Source organism: Pinus tabuliformis, chromosome 3_1 (genome assembly GCF_031772625.1).
Source record: "Pinus tabuliformis cultivar Carrire ecotype Pingquan chromosome 3_1, CPIR1, whole genome shotgun sequence".
Taxonomy (NCBI): Eukaryota; Viridiplantae; Streptophyta; class Pinopsida; order Pinales; family Pinaceae; genus Pinus; species Pinus tabuliformis.
Genome location: NC_142301.1, coordinates 875,250,594 through 875,263,517, shown reverse-complemented (window position 1 = coordinate 875,263,517; position 12,924 = coordinate 875,250,594). Strand labels below are relative to the sequence as shown.

At 41.0% G+C, this 12,924-nt stretch overlaps 1 pseudogene; it reads left to right on the top strand.

Moving 5' to 3' along the window:
• Window positions 1-11,125: 11,125 nt before the first annotated feature.
• On the top strand, window positions 11,126-12,241 carry LOC149190375 (glycine-rich RNA-binding protein GRP1A-like; annotated as a pseudogene).
• Window positions 12,242-12,924: the final 683 nt, after the last annotated feature.

Here is a 12,924-nt window from a genome sequence, read left to right as displayed (position 1 = left end):
GTACAATGCTGCTGGAACATGCCTTTGATTGCAGACAATTCTTTTCTACCTTGAATTTCTTGTAATGTGACAGTTCTCCTTTTGCTGTTTTGTGCATTGGTGCAAAGACAGTTTTCAGAACCGGGGCACTTGCATCAGCGACGTCTTCACAGAATTTACTGTTGTTCTTTAAACAATCGGCTTGCTTATAAAAATGAAAACAAAGTGCTGATATATACAAATAAGACTGTACAAAGATATATACAAAACTGCATTGTGTCCGTTTAAAAGGGGTCATGGTAATGCTTCAGCATACGGCCATTGACAGGGCCTTGTTCAGCAGAACAATCCTCTACAGATCTGAGAAAATAAGTGTTATTTCCCTGAACAACAGAAATAACCAATGGACCTCTCCATAGAAAATCAAACTTGGCATGTTTGCCCTTGTCTTCCCTTCTTGAGTCCCATCTTAGAACTTTGTCACCAACATTGAAATCCTCAGCCTTAGCTCTCTTATCAAACATCTTTTTGAGCTTTTCTTGCACAATTTGAGCTCTGTCATAAACTTGTTCTCTGGTTTGCTGCAGATGGATGGTCTGATTGATTCTTCTTTGAATGTCATTCGGTTAAGCCTGAATCTCTTGTAACAGCTTGATAGTAGGAATGTCCAAGGATGAAGGAAATCTAGCCTCCATGCCATATACTAGCTCATAAGGGCTCATCTTTTTTAATTGATCTTTTGCTTGAAAGTCTGTCTGCCCATAGGGAATTTACTAGTTTTTTGTGCCAGTTCTTCTTGTTTTCTTCCAGCACTTTCTTTATGATGTTGATGAGGCTTTTGTTAGATGATTTGGCCAAGCCATTACCTTGAGGGTAATAGGCTGTGGAGTGGCCCAAGGTAATATGAAATCTGTGCAAAAATTAATCATCTTTTTAGACTTAAAGGCAGGGGCATTGTTAGTGATGATTTTCTCAGGGCAGCCAAATCTAGAAAGGATATTGCACTCAAGGAATTGGATAATGATGGTGTCATTGTCTTGTCTACAGGGAATGGCTTCAACCCACTTAGTGAAATAGTCGGTGGCTGTTAGGATCCATTTGTGCTGGCCTGAGGAAGAGGGATGGATTTCTCCAATGAAGTCAAGACCCCATTGTTGAAAAGGTTGCTCGGTTGAGATGGGTTTAAGGGGCAGGGGTAACAGCTTTCTCTTGCGCATTTGTGACATGACATGGCAAACTTCTTTACATCTGAAAAAAGAGAGGGCCAATAGAAACCAGCCCTTAAAATTTTATCAGCAGTAGACTTCCAATATAGATGTCCGCCACAATCACCTACATGGAGTTCTTTCATGACATTGTTAGTTTCATTCATGGTTAAACAATTAAGCAATATACCTTCATGATTTCTCCAAAATAATGCACCATCTATAACATAAAACTTTAAAGCCTTCATTTTCAAAAATCTTTTCTTGGTTCTGGAAAATCCTGGGGGAGCACACAGGTTTAACAATACAAAGCATATGTCAGCGTACCATGGGGATTGTAAAAAGATTTCACTGATTTGTGGAGTCGCCAGCTCCGGTTCATTGTCCAGCTGGTTAATCTCTAAGGCTTGAAAATTTGTTTCGGACATCAGTTTAGCTAAACCTTGTCCCTTTATCAACTTGGTTGGTTTTATTTCTATGTCATATTCAAGGATGTTTGCAATCCAATTGCCTCTTTTGCCTTCTAATCCCTCTTGGGTCAATATGTCTTTTACAGTAGCATGTGGGACATAGGCAATCACGTGTGAATATAAAATGTACACTCTGAAATCCTTGATGGCCTTAACAAGTGCGTAGGCCTGTTTTTCCATTATTGGGTACTTCAAAGGGGCGCCTCTTAAGGCTCGGATGAAAAAAGCGATTGGTTTTTCAGCTCCCTGTTCATCTTTTTGTAGCAGGACAGCTGCTATAGTGTGATCAGATGCAAACGAAAATATGATAAAATCTTTGTCAAACTGTGGGCTAGTTAGGACAGGGGTTTGTGTTAAGGCTGATTTGATACTCTCAAATGCTTGCTTGGTTTCAAGAGACCATTTTACCTTGGCATCCTTCTTTAACATGTTGCTTAACAATCTTATCAGCTCAACTAGATTTGGAATAAATCTTCTCAAGAAGTTGATTTTCCCAAGAAATGCTTGTAGCTCTTTAATGTTTCTTGGAAATGGGATTTGGAGGATGGATTGTATTCTTTCAGGATCAATTCTGATCCCATCCTTTGATATGATGTGGCCAAGTAATTTGCCTTCTTCAAGGCCAAATAGAGACTTCTTGGGGTTCAAGGAAATGCCATATTTCCTACATGTCATGAAAATTTGCCTGAGATGCTTGAGGTGTTCTTCATCAGATTTGGAAAATGGGGTTAAGTCATCAAGGTAAACAACTAGGAAGTCATGTATTTCTTTGGCGAAAGCAATATCCATTGCACGTTGAAAGGTAGCACCAGCGTTTTTAAGACCGAATGGCATCTTTACATATTTGAACGTTCCCCAAGGTGTAGTAAAAGCTGTTTTGTCTTGGTCGTCCGGGTGAACAAGTATTTGGTTGAAACCTGAAAAACCATCTAGCAAAGAGATTCTAGATGATCCCACTACTCTTTGCAAGATGTGGTCCATTTTAGGCAAAGGGTAATGGTCTTTTAGGGAGACTTGATTTAAATTTCTGAGATCTACACAAAGTCTGATTTCTCCTGTCTTTTTCCTCGTAGGAACAAGATTGGACACCCATTCAGAGAATCTGATAGGTGCTATGATGCCTGCTTCAAACATCCTCTTTACTTCCTTCTCAATCGGGGGAAGAAGCATAGGGTTAATTCTTCTAAGTTTCTGTTTGAAGGGTTTCTGGTTTGGTTTTAAAGGAATGGTGTGTTGGATCACCGAGGTGTCATAGGATTTCAAATCCTCATAGCTCCAAGCAAATACATCTTGGAACTCTTTGAATAAGTCAATATACTTGGGCTTTTGATCAGGTGGTAAATTTTTGGACAATTTGATCATTTTTGGCTTTTCTGTTGTCCCAATGTTGTGTTCCTCTATATCAGTGTTTATAGGCTGCAATTTTGGCTTTCTTGGCACGTCATTAGCATCAAACATGTCTTCTAATGGGGTTAGGCCAGCAGGCAGAGAGTTATCCTTTAAGTCAATGATGTCTGCCTCTGTTTTGGCTATATCTTCCAAGTGTGTTTGTTTCAGCTGTTCTATGTTTTCTTTGTCAAAAATAGTTGGTTTCAGGATTTGCTTGACTGTTGCAGCCGTTATATCTTGCTGATTTTCATTTTTTTGTTGTTGGGAGCCATTCATAGCATCCATGTCGATGTTAATATTCAAAAACTCATGCTCAAGGGTGAGGAAATTATTAATCTGGGCATCATTTTCGAATACCTGCCAATCTTTAACGTTATTTGGGACAGTGGGCCTATGTTTTATTTCAGCTGTGAAGTGATGGTTTGGGTCAAAAGGAAGCTTGCATGTACTAGCAAAGGTGGTTAGGCTGTGTGCATGAATGTTGTGATTTCTAGAAATCTTGTCAAGCTTGAATTCAATGAATGCCTGGAGTATATTAGTAGCTGCAGTTCTATAGGCTCTCATTCTGTTGTCATTGGTTACAAAATTGCCTTTCATTTGTTGTATGATTAAATCAGAGTCTCATAAAATAGACACTTTTGCAGCCCCTAGAGTTTTGAGGAGTTTAAGGCCTAAAAACAGAGCTTCATACTCTGCCATGTTATTTGTGCATTTGAAGTTCAGTCTGTAGGCATGGCCTTCTGCATGGTTGTTATATGTGTTGTGAATCCATACACCTGCCCCTGCTCCTAACTTGTTGACAGAGCCATCAAACTCTAAATACCATGTGATTTCTTGTTTATGGTCAGTATCAAGAGATTGAGCTGTTTTAGGATTGGGCAGATTTAAAATTTCTGTTTGGGGAACTTCTTTTGGTAGGCTGGTTGCATCAACTGCTGTGATAGTTTCGTGGGTATGTGCAACCGAATCTTCGTTGATGTGTGCTTGTTGCTCTAGAGTAAAGGGCTCATTATCCATTGAAACATTTGTATCATCATTAAACAAAATAAAGGAATCCATATCAGAGTGGATCGAGTAAATGGGGAAATTTTCAGGCTTGTTCTCACTACTTACCACATATTTCATGAGCGTTTCTCTATACAGTCTCTTTGGTTGCCCAAAGACTGAAATGGTGGCATAGGAAAGGTCTAATTGAAGGGATCCTTGAAGCTTTGCTCCCCATGATCTTGACAGGAGCATACCGTACTTTGGTGGAATGTCAGCAACCACTACATCCATGAGGATGGTCTTGTTGGGATATTGGACTAAGGAGACACACAAGTCTTTGATGAAGCCTAAACATTTCACTTGACTTGAGTCAAATGAGTATAAATCTTTGTAAGGTCTTGTGACATCAAGATTCAGTTTTTCCATAACTGCTTTGGGCATAAGATTGTGCGATGCCCCTGATCAAACATAGCGTTGTGCAAAACTTTGTCATGTATATGCAAACTGACATAAAAGGGTCGGACCGGTCCATGTGTTGATTTTCCATTAACGTCTGGGCCAAATAGCAGCTCTGGGGTGTCACTTAAAACATTTACATCATCCTTAACCTCTGGCATTTGAAGTGATCTTTGAATTTGCTGCCTATATACATCATGTTTGGCAAGTTCTGAGAGGGGAATAGATATTTTTAACTTAGCTATTTCTGTCTCTAAGTTAAATGGCTTTTCCAGTGGAGTCTTGGTGTTGATAATGGCAGTTTTTTCTGTTTCATTTGAATTGTCTGTGTTTTGCTCTTGTTTATCAGCGTTATGGGAAGTTTTTGCTTGCGGTTTTTCAACTTCAGGAAAGTTTTTGGGAACTCTGTTCGAGCTTTCTTTCGAGGAAGAAGGTGACAAAGGCTGATCTTTGGAAGGCTGTATTTCTGTTATGTCTTCTACAGTCACTTGATGCGGGTTTGGAACAGGTATATCAGCTGGTTCTGTTATGACAACCTTGCCTTTGATCTTGTTGGGCTGTTTGCTATCCTTTGTTTTGCTAGGTTCGGAAATGTCAATGGTCCTAGTTCTCAGCTTATATTGTTTGTGTACTTCATACACAGCGGTATCATAACCTTGTTTAAAATCAAAAGACTCGCCAGACCTAGTCTGAAACTGATTGTAATCGGGTTCATTTTGGTCTTCTTGGGACAGGACAGTTTGGTGCTCGCCCTTTAGATCCATTAAGTTCATGTGAGTGTCCTCTATGGGTTCACTAGAAGTAGATCCTTCAACATAATTATCTTGGAAAGGGGGTCTTATATCATGGTCTTGATTAGGCCTACCAGCATTTCTGTTCTGCGTTTTCCTAAAATTTGGGTTCCTTATGGTATTAGACTGTTGTCCTTCCCATGATGCTTTTCTCTCAACATTTTCTACTCTTTCTCCCAACCTTTGCAGGCCACTGATGATAGCATCAAGCTTTTGATCAAAAGCTGAGGGTTTTTCCTTAAAGGTGGTTCTTCTTTCCATTCTAGCTCTGTTTCTTTTGGCAATTAAATTGGCTTCTACGCCGACAGCAACATTTTGCATGTCTGCAAGGGTCTGAGGAGCTCTTTCTTTTAACTGGTATGCCATATCCGGGTCGAATCCATTGGGAAATTTGTACAAGGAAAGGTTAGGTGGAGGCCTTAAGTTCTGTGGTATTGCATTATATACATTATTGAATCTTGCACAGTACTCCAAAACAATCTCTTGAGGACCTCGTTTGATCGTATCATATTCAGCTAGTATGTGCAAGGGGTCTTTCTTTTTCTCCCATCTGTTGGTAAAAGATTGGTAAAGCTCATTTGGGGTGGTTATGGAATTTGCAGAAAGTGATCTGAACCAAGTTCTTACATCACTTGTTAAACTCTAAACAAAAATTCTCATTCTTACACTATCATCATCTATTTCGTAGTTTTCAAAATAATCTTGCATCTTTTTGGTATGCTGAATGGCTGTGAAAGGACCGGTGCTGTCAAAATAGGTAATTTTAGATTGGTACTCTTGAGGTAAAGCCCCAGCATTAGCAGGTAATTGCAGGGGTGCATATCTATTAGCCATATTGACAGGTATAAGTGGAACAACGGGAATAAGTGGAACAACTGGAGTAACGGGGATCACAGGAGTAACTGGAACGTTGGAAACAACAGTAGTGTTAGTATGTATAGTGAATGAAGGTGTGGAAGGAGTACTACGAGATGTAGATGATGAACTAAGGGAAATAGGGGTTGAACGGAACAAAACCTTGATAGGAGTCGGAATACAGCTAGGGTAAGTTGTTTCAGGGCTCAAATCAGCAAAATTTTCCTGTCTTTCTTGCTTCCTAAGGATTTTCGAGATTATGTTAGGGTATTCAAAAATAGCTGGAGGGTTGGGATCTGGATTTGATCTGGTATATCATGGATTTTTCTTGGGAGCCAGCTTCCGAATTGTTTTTTAGGTATTTTTCCTGGGAATGTTTTTGTAATTGACAAGGGACTATTTAAAATTTGGGACAGCTTATTTGTAACTTAAAACTAGCATGAAGATTGACTGAAGCAACATTTATTTACTCCTGTTAATGCAAAGCAGAAAACAGTTTCAAAGGCTTCTTGGCTGACATTCAGGCTTCATCTGTAGTTTTAAGAGATAAACAGCAATTGGAAAGTTTGATTTATGGTCTCAGCGGAGCTTTCTTACCTTCTTTGTGAAACTATCTAAGGAAGTCCCCAATGGAGTCGCCATTATGTTATCACTCAGGTTGTCCTCAAGCTCCGGAAAAGGATACGACCGAGGTAACCACAGACCAACTTTGGACTGTAGGTTCTAGCCAACCTGCAATCAAAGAGGGCTCTCTCTTTTAGATTTAGCTTTGTTGAAAAGGATTTTAGGCTAGGTCTTGAGTCCAGAGGGTTTTTGTTTTGTTTTTGGTGGGAAAATTGGTGTTTTCAGACAGAGAGGCAAGGCATAGTCTGGAAGTTTCAAACCATTGGGCGTGGAGTCAAGGAGGGGGACTACTGCTGCGTTTTTTCTTGGTCACAACAGAGGGAAAATGGAGCAAGATAGCTGCGCATGAAACAATGTTTCAGTTTTAGGTGATGGAATGAAATGCTAAGTATTGAGAGGCAGTTAAGAATCTCTCAATCAGCTTAACAGATGGAGGTAACAGAGCTCTACCTAGGGGCAGTGAAGAATCCCTAGATAATTGGCCAACACAAGTGAATCGGGGTAAACATGAGCCAGGAGGAATTCATATTCATAACCAATTCATTCAGAGGAAAACATAAAGAAATAGCAGAAATTGAGCATAGAGAGTATTTAAACTAATTCTAGGCTATTCTTTCTTTCTGCTATTTAGATAGTGGTAAACAATAAACAGAGGTAAGATGCACTTATTGCTTCAGGCTGCAGCACAAGAATTCCATCTTCATATCTCCAAAAACATTCATTTACAACAGTCAGTTTGCTCTCCAAGCTTTCAGCAGTCTTTGATTATAGAAAAACTCAGGTATACAATGCGAGTCTCTAGTCAAAATTCTCAATTAACCAACCCTTGAAACAATGTAGAGGGCGGTATATATAGGGAAAAACTCTCTACAACTGCTTTTATTACAACTTGACCTAAACAGGTCTGAAAGAAAGATGATTACTTAACCTAATCCTATCTAGAAATAAATGCAAAAAAATATCTCGGGTTGCGCTCAGGGCTGCCGTATCAAAACTGAGTAAATGATGTAGTCCTTGGCAGCTTGGTGTAGTGTTTTCTGCAATAAATGTGTATGGGTTTCTACTTTTTTGCTGTCTGTCTGCATTTAAAGCTTTAACTGTGATTTGAGGGCAAGGATGGGCTTACACCTCTTGATTTGACTTTCTGGGGGGCTCATCAATGTTCAGGTGCTTCGAGCCCCTAAAAAATCTTCGGCTGATACTCTTTGGCTCTTCTTCTTCCTCTGATACTCTTTGGCAATAAACCGATGCTGTTCTGACGTGCTGTGGGTCTAATCACAAATTAATGGCCGCTGTTCGGCCTCTGTTTCCTTCAAAACTGTTTTCTGCTCCTTTCTGAGTGCTTCGCGAAGAAAAATGGTTCATTCGGCGCCTTTCGGGCTTCCTGGGGGCTGCAAAATGAAAAGATTCCCTAAAGATTCCCCATTCTGGCCTAAAAATTCTAGCGATGAGGCGCAAATCGCTCATCAAAAACTGCCTCAGAAACTGATTCCGGGGCTCCGAAGTGCGATTTTTGCTCCTTTGCGCCAAAAAAGTGTTGATGACGTCAGCATGACGGGACGTTGTACGGCGGGTGACATCAGCAATGACGTCAGCATGATGACGTGGCAGGATGATGTCAGCGGGTGACGTCATCATGTACGGACGGTGATGTGGCAGGGTATGGTGGCAAGAGGCCACGTGGTTGGTGACTCGGTGGTACGGTGGCAGGGGGCCACGCAGGCGGATGATGCGTCATGGTAACTGGGCAGGGGGAGTGACGCGGCAGGTGACGTGGGGCTTACGTGACAGGGGAGGGCAGTAAGCGGTTTTGGGTGCACCGCCTTAGCGCTTGGGCGGTTTTGGGGGGGGCGGGGCTCCGCCACACCCCAGAGCTCGACGCGTGGCGGGAGTACGGCGGCGAAACCGCCGAACTTCCGGACGCTAAAGCTCAGGAAGTTGGCGCGCGAAAAGGCCCGCCGACCGTAGATCTGGGACGGGCCAGATCTAAGGGCTGGCGGGGTGGACAAAGAAACAGAGGGTTAGGGAGGGGGAATATACAGGGAATATCCCGTTTTTAATAATGCGCGCGGGGGTTTAGACTTAGGGAAAGGGGTTTTATGGGTTTAAAATGAGTGCGGTTAATGTACTTACAGTTGGGGCTTAGGGATAAGGGGTAAAGCATGGTTTTTTGCGCGCGGGTTTTAAATATTTATGCACAAAACTTTGGTTTAGGGGCGGAAAGAGGGTTTTTGAGGGTTTTTAGGGCTAGGGGAGAGGTTGTTAGCATGACCAGGTGTCATCTAACCCCTGTTATGACTCGGATGGGCTAAAAACAACCCCAGATGGACCATTTTTTCCTGGACTTGTAAAGAATATGGCTATATTGCCGGGGAGGGGATATTTACATAGGGGAATTTTATATACAAAGTTGTAGTAGGGGAAGGGGGAAAATTGATAGGGAGTTATATACTAGAGTTAGTAGTTAATATGGAGATGATAAGAAGGCGCCAAGTTCAGGGACCTTAGGCCAATTTTGGGGAAAAGAGTTTGAAAAGAAATAAAATCCTTGAGTGAAGCAGATCTTCACCAAGGCAACTGATATGGAGGATGATGAAACTAAGAGGAATCAAGCAGATCTTGACCTCTTTGGGAAATTAGTAAGTGACTTGGGGAATTAGAAGAGGGGGAGTTAGTAATGTCCACCTTTGAGCTCCTTTGCATGAAAACTGCCTGCACTGTGATCTATAAAGATATAATACTTCAAAACACAAAATTTATCATAAATCACCATTCTGCAACCACACAGCTACCTACCTAGCCTACTGTCCTAACATTTTTTCTTCTTTTTGGTTTGGGTGCACTTAGACTTGCAGACCCAGATTTACAATTTTTCTTTTGAATGTTTCCTATCTAAATCTACACTTATTTCTGCCAGGGCCCAGATTAAACAGTTGGGTCCCTTTGATTCTCTACCTATCTACAGATCTGCCAAGATTAAACTGTTTGGTCAGATGCATTCTCTATATTCTAAAACAGGAAATTGAAACCTAGGGAGACCAAGATTAGACTGTTTGGACCTCCCTTAAATGAAAGCTCTTCAAAACTGGAACAACTCATCAAAAATGGAATACAGCAGTGCATTTGGACTAAGCATACTTCATGGCACCTCGTGGAAATATGGAACACTGCAGCCTGCAGAGTATGACATATTTGGCATGTAAAAATGTCAATCATGAAAGATGATACCCTGTTGCAACAGGAGGCTAACACCATGGACCATGTTGCTCCCAGATTTCCCAAAAAACGTCGTTTAGGGCCTCAAAACGGCTCCAGAAGTTCAGGACCCGAAAAAACTACTAAAAATAGTAAATTGTGCTACAATTAAGGAAATTGAAAAACTGAAAGAGGCAGTTGTGGGGGTCCAAGTGGGATAGGTGGGTGGCCACAAACATCCACTTGGATCAATTTTGGTCTTCAAGGGTTTTCTTGGTGGCTTTATAGGTTCTTTAGGTCGTTTTGAAGGGTTTTCTTGCTGCGTTTTTTGATTTTGTTTTTGTAGTTTTTGAATAGTAGGATTTTTTCAAATCGATTTATTTTATTTTGCAAAGAAAAAAAAAGAGGAAAAAATGACAGGAAGCCTATCTTGGCTTCAGCCACTGGGTCATTGGTGGGGTTAATGGACAACTGGATTGAGTTCCTCCATCTTGGTTTAGCTCAGAAATATTCCATTAAACTCCTTTTTTTTCTCATGCTCTGAGAAAAATGACTTATGCAGGTTGCGGCTGGGGTTTTTAATAAGAAATAACACTCGGTCAAGCCATAGGGCTCGATCAAACCATATAGCTCGATCTAGCCATAACTCTAGATCGAACCTCTAACTTAGGCTAAAAAATGGCTTGATCGAAGGTCTTTTTAAATGCTCGATCAAGTTATTTTTAAGCACCTAAACAACTAGATTAAGTTCTTAAAAATTGCTTCATCAAGAACTTAAAATTTTCTTGATTGAGCACTTAAAATTGCTCAATCAAGCATCCTTTTTCCACTAAAAAATGCCCTCGCTTTGCCAAAAGGTGTAACCCAACTCCATGCGCTCACCCAACAGTTAATAAGAAGATCGATTGCTAGAGTCTTGAAAAGACTAATAAACCATGGACTAAATTCAAGAAAACCAAAAAAGTGTAAAGTTCGTTTAGCGAAGAAGTCAAAATCTTCAATTAAGGTATGCTTGTTCTTAAAAAATTCTTGAACTATATAATTTGTAACCTATAGTAATTACACCGTAAGGCATTTCCATTTGAAATCAACTCCCCTCTCTGCACACCTATCATATTGTGGTGCACAAGATTATACGTTAGACGATTGCAGAAGGTTCAGTCATTCGATCAAGGTGGTTACCAATTCGTTGCAGAAACGGTTTGCAGAAACTCGATGTTCTTTCATTCTTCTTGGTTGGGTTTGGGATGAACAAAGAGTTGTGATGCCTCACTCCAAATCTAAGGCCCATATTAGCGTGGTGCCATTCTTGTCTAGCCCAAACCCTACTTTCTCACTCGTTTATGGGGCGGTCTGACCTTGGTTCGTATTGGTTCTGTTCGTTTTCGGTTCTGGCCCTGTGTTAGTGGTTTCTTGCTCTCTGTTGTTCTGTCAAGTTTTCTTAAACTTCAGTCTGAGAAGATGGCTTCAGCAGATGTTGAGTTCCGATGCTTCATTGGAGGTCTTGCATCGTCTACTGACAACAGAAGCCTGCAGAGGCTTTCATCCCCTATGGCGAAGTCGTGGAATCTAAGGTAAAGCCATTATTTGTGTATTAATCTCTCAAATTCTCATGGTCATGTCCATTTTGTCATAATTAGGGTTTATTATTTTTGGGGTTTTGAATTTGATAAGTTTTATTAGGGTTTGCTTTTAGGGTTTTGAATTTTCAGAGATTTAATCATTTTCTGAGGGTTTCTCAAAACTAGGGTTTGCTTCGAGGTTTTGGGTTTGAAGAATAAAGTTCTTTTCTAAGGGTTTGTCTCTGGATTTGTTTTCTGCAGATTATAAGTGATCAGGAAACCGGTAGATCCCGTGGATTTGGCTTCGTGACCTTCAACGATGAGAAATCGATGAGGGACGCCATCGACACAATGAATGGCAAGATGCTTGACGGGAGGACCATCACCTTTAATCCAGCCCAGTCCAGAGGAAACGAGGGCGGTGGTGGAGGCGGTGGCTCTCGTGGCTACCGTGGGGGCGGTGGTGGTGGGGGTTACAGTGGAAGCCGTGATCGTGGCGAACGTGGTTATGGTGGTAGTGGCAGCTACGGTGGTGGTGGTGGTGGTTATGGTGGCGGCTATGGTGGCGGTGGCGGTTCTCGCTATGGTGGTGGTGGTTCCGATGGTGGTAGCTGGAGGAGATAGGCAATATGATGCTGCGCTAAGGTTTTTTTTGTCTGCAAGTCTTAAAAATACAATTTGCACTATGGTTTCAACACCGCCCTCCAAATGTGCTGCTCAATATCTTTCTGACTTGCTCCTCTGCTCTGTGGCACTGCTCTGTTCTTCGTGAGACACATGGTTATTCAGGTAAGGTGTTTGTGCCCATTCAGATTTAGAATTAAGTATTTAGTTTGCTAAAGAAGCCCATGCCTCTGATATCTTTGTGTTCGTTCTGTTTTATCAAATGTAGTTTGTTAAATCAAATGCCCTGTCTCCATATCTGAGTGTGTAGATTTGAATACAAAGCCGATTTTCATTACCTAGTCAATGTTGCTCGCTCGCTTTTCCTTTTCTACTCTTTTTCCTTGTATCATCCTATCTCTCTCACAATTTGAACTTCAATCGCAGGGTTTGAGAGCCTTAGACAATTTTGAAACTCCAGTTTTCACATTTTCCTGTCTCTGTGTACTATTAGGGCGGATTTTGTAGCCTCGGTTTTCACATTTTCCTTATCTCGGTGTATAATGATAGAGGATTTTCCTATCTCTGTGTACTATGTTGTGGCTTTGCTTCCCATATTCTTACTTTACGGATATACATGAATTGGGGTTTGAAATTTTTCTTTTCTTTCTTACACCGCTTAGGTAATTATCTATATCCCACCCCTTATACATGGATTGGGGTTTGCATATTTTCTTTTCTTTCTTACATAACTTAGGTAATTATCTGTGTCCTTCCCCCTCTGTTCAGAATTGGGCAAGAACAACAG